Below are 4,433 nucleotides of genomic sequence, written 5' to 3' on the forward strand. Positions count from 1 at the left end.
GAGGAATGTCAAGGTCAGCCAAAGGTCTGGATGACAATTGCCTCACATGATCCATTCCACTGGTCATGTCTGGATGACTCATCCCAACAGGAGCGGGATAGGGACTGAGGTGAGCCGATGGGGGCTCTGCCACCAACCCCCATAAAATCCAATGTTGCATCTATAGACAAACTTGTCTTCCTCAAATCATGAGGCAACCCATCCCATGATGGAAGTGTACTTGGCTTATTAAAATTTTGCTCTGCTTACTGTCTTGTCTAGATGTTGTAGTCGCAAACCACTCAGGAGAAACTTGCTAGCTTTTCTCGAAGGAAGAAAATCCTCGCCGACATTGATTTTCAACACATAACAAACCCTTTGTTCTGAAATAGATGACATTTTAAACAATCATTTTATTGGGGGCTCTTACAACAATTACAATCCATATATCAAGTGTATCAGGCACTTTTGTGCATATGTTGCTATCATCATTTTCAAAGTATTTTCTTTCTACTTGAGCCCTTGGTATCAGCTCCTCTTTTCCCCTTCCCCCTCCCACCCTTGCAAACCCTTGATAAATTATAAATTATCATTTTCATATCTTCCACGGTCTGCTGTCTTCCCTCACCCACATTTCTGTTGTTCATCTCCCTGCGGAGAAGGGTGTTATAATGTCGATCATTGGTATCGGTTCCCTCTTTCTCCCCCTTCCCCCCCCACCTTCCCTCTACTCTCCTGGTATCATTACTTCCATTATTGTTCCATTATCTGTCCTGGGTTCCATGTGTCAAGAATTCGTATCTGTACCGATGTATATGCTCCAGTCTAGCCAGATTTGTAAGGTAGAACTGGGGTCATGATAGAGAAAACATTAAAGAACTTGAGGAATGTTGTGTGTTTCGTCAGTGCTATGCTGTACCCTTGCTGATTCGTCCCTTCCTTGTGACCCTTTGGTGAGGAGATGTCCAGTGGTCCAGAGATGAGGTTTGGGTCTCCACTCTGACCCTCCTCGTTCTCATTGATATGATTGTTTGCTTTGGATCTTCTGATGCTGATAGACACCTCATGCTAGCACAGGCTGGTGTGCTTCTTCCATGTGGGCTTTGTTGCTTCCCTGCTAGATGGCCTCTTATTTAACTTCAAGCCTTTAAGACTCCAGATGCTATATCTTCTAATAGCTAGGCACCATCAGCTTTCTTCACCACATTTGATTACAGACCCATTTTGGGGTGACTTTCTTTTCTTTTCTTTTTTGCAATTTTTACTCTTCTGGCTAAACTGCGAGTTTAGTGTAAATGTGACTTTGGAGGACAGCTTCAATTCAAAGTTTGAAGAACAACTCAGAGCAACAGCCCAGTACATTCAGTAACTCTGGATTCTTTTAAAAACTGTTCTACATTTTCCTCATCTTTTAATCAGCATCCATCTACTGTGCTCTTGATCAGAACACTCAGTAGTGATAGCCAGAGACCGTCTAGTTACTTTGATCACAAGGTCGAGGAAGGTTCAGGAAGTCAAGTAACTCTGTAGTCCAGTTCCTACCCTGATCCTTGGTTTCCTGTCCTCTTTTTGGTTCTAGATAAAGATCAACAGCTGCTTTTAAGTTTTTAAGGTCCTGGGCACTCCTCACCGTACTGGGAGGTAGAATACTAACAGTATTATGCCTATGAACTGGATTGTCCCAGAGAACATGACCATAAACTCCCAAATCAAGAAAACAAATTGCATTAGGTGATTGATTTTGATTGGTATTGGCATCTGAAGCTCCCAATGCCCCTTTTTGGTTGTCGTTCACTGTTGGGAAACCACCAACAGCCTAGCATATTCTTCCTCATCTCTTTTCCTTGTATGCATGTCTATTGACAATTACAACAGTTATCCACAATTCATGTGTCAGTTTATTGTACCTTTTTGGCTTACGTGTTAAGGGTGATGCTACAAGCTATGGCCATTAGTATTTCTATTCAGGCAGAGCCACTAATGGGAGACAAGTTTCAGCAGAGCTTCCCCGCAAGGTCAGCAGTTTGAACCTACTGGCTGCTCCATTAGTCTAAGGTCTAATGCAGGGAAACGAGGCCCTCAGGGTAGAAGGCACTCAAAATGCCACTGAGAAAGGGATCCCTCCCCAATCTAGAGTCTTTTCTGATCCTGTGATTGGAATAAAGCTTTGGGGACCTTCATTTGCTGATAGAGCATGACTCAAAATGAGAAGAAACAGAGACAGCTCTTCCGCCATGTTTTAAAATTCAGCCCCATACAACACTCTTCAGCCACTACCACCTCGATTCAGTCTGCCACCAGCACCCTGCTACTGGCAACTCCCCCACCATGGAGGACATGAGTGAGGACAGCAAAATAGAGAAATTCCCCGAGGGTTCCACGATAAATGTGAGCAAGAGTCAGCAGCATGACGATAAAGGCCTATTGGAGGAATGAGCTGGGATACAAGCACATGATCTGCCTTGAGTCTGCTTCAGTTTGGAGAGGTTGTAGACTACACAATTCAGACAGATGCCCTCACTGGACGGTCAGGAGAATTTGCATTTGTGCTTTTCAAAGATGCCGCTAGTGTTGCTAAGGTTTGGGAACTGAAAGGACACAAACTGGAAAACAAATTGATAGACACCCCCTCCCCCACAAAGCGCCAAAGCTTTAAAGAGAAAGGAACCCAAAAAAATATTTTTTTGTGGTGGATTGAACAGTGATACTTCTGAAGAACAGATTAAAGAATATTTTGGAGCCATCAGAGAGATTGAAAATATTTAACTTCCCATGGATACAAAAACAAATGAGAGAAGAGGATTTTGTTTTATCGTATGCAGATGAAGAACCAGTAACGAAGCTGTTAGAAAGCAGATACCACAAAATTGGTTCTGGGAAGTGGGAAATCAAAGTTGCATAGCCTAAAGAGGTATGCAGGCGGCAACAACATTGGAAAGGGGGAAGAGGTGCTGACTGGCTGTTGAGGTGCTATTAGGGATTGTCAAAGAGGTCAGGGCCAAAACTGAAACCAAGAACTTAATAACTATTATGATCCAGGATATGGAAATTACAATAGTGCCTATGATGGTAATCAGAATACTAGCAGCTGTGTTAGTCTGGGTAGACTAGAGAAACAAATCCAAGGAGACTCATAGGTATGTAAGAGAGAACTTTATATCAAAGAGCAATTGTACAGTAAGAAAATATCCCAGCCTGGTCCAGATCAAGTCTTAAGTCCGATATTACCCCATATGTTGAAATTAGTCCATAAATTCCTCTTTAGACTCATGCAGCCATGCAGTGATGCTGAATGCAGGAAGATCACGGGCCAGTGGGTGGAAAATCTTGTGGATCCAGTGGTGGTGGAAGCATCTCAGTGCTGGCATGGGCTTCCACGTGGCTCCTCCAGTTTTAGGGCTCTGGCTCCATCATCATAGCTCCATGTGGCTTGTAATCAGGAATACAAAGCTGAGAGATGAAGCAGAGAGTGTAGGTCTGGCTTCCAGTGAGATATTTATCTCCATAACGTCTCCAAATGAGATCATCAAGCTGTGACCCGATTGACAGGCTAAGCCCCACCCCTTCACTCTTAATAGTCTCAAGTTGATACCAGATTATGTAACTACCACAGAGGCTATGGCAGATATGGTTACACTGGATATAACTATGGGAACTGTGGGTATGCAGACTACATTGGCCAACAGAGCACATATGGCAGGGCATCTCGAGGGGGTCGCAATCACCAAAACAATTACCAGCCATACTAAAAGAAGGAACAGGAGGAGATGCTAAAGCAACCCATCTTACAGGACAACGTTGAAGACTGACCTTCTATTGATCTCAGATGACTATTTTGTAAAAGACTTTTTAGTGTACTAGACACAATTGTGTCCACCTATATATAGCCACCAATTGGTTTCCTTTGCTTTTACTTTGCCCTTTGCTCTCTGTGTTTTGACTCGGCATGGGTTTGTGTTTATACAATTTTTATCTGTATGTTAAACCTCAAATAAAAGCTTCCATATGTGATTATAAAAAAAAGAAGAAACAGCAACAAATCTCCATTAGTAATCAGAATGTAAAGCGTATAAAGTATCTTGAAAAAAATGAGTCTTCAAAAATGAGGTGGCATGCATAAAGAGCGATGTTCTGGGAACTGAGTCGTTAGGTGCTGTTGTCTCAGTTCCAAGTCGTAGGGACCCTGTGAGCAACAGAGAAAACCATGACCCAGTCGAGATGCCAGTGGGAGAGACTCTCTGCTGTAACGTGGCTCTTGTGGACTTGTTTTAACTTGCTTCAGCTTCAACCTGAGCAGTGATGAGCAATGATGGTCTGCTCCACTCAGCCCCTGGCTCATATCGAACTTCTCTAGCATCTCTTCTCACAGAGATGGTCAATTTGATTTCTGTGTATTCCACCTGGAGTAGCCCATGTGTACAGTCATGGGGTAGGTGTGGCGAAGGGTATTTGCA

The 4,433-nt window shown here is 43.2% G+C and overlaps 1 pseudogene; it reads left to right on the forward strand.

The window, feature by feature from the left end:
* The first annotated feature begins 2,239 nt into the window (after positions 1 to 2,239).
* Positions 2,240 to 3,728, forward strand: LOC101664600 (annotated as a pseudogene).
* The last annotated feature ends 705 nt before the right edge of the window (positions 3,729 to 4,433 follow it).

The sequence above is a fragment of the Echinops telfairi genome, unplaced genomic scaffold (genome assembly GCF_000313985.2).
Source record: "Echinops telfairi isolate 266 unplaced genomic scaffold, ASM31398v2 ScPeMD7_5592;HRSCAF=6446, whole genome shotgun sequence".
NCBI classification, from domain to species: Eukaryota; Metazoa; Chordata; class Mammalia; order Afrosoricida; family Tenrecidae; genus Echinops; species Echinops telfairi.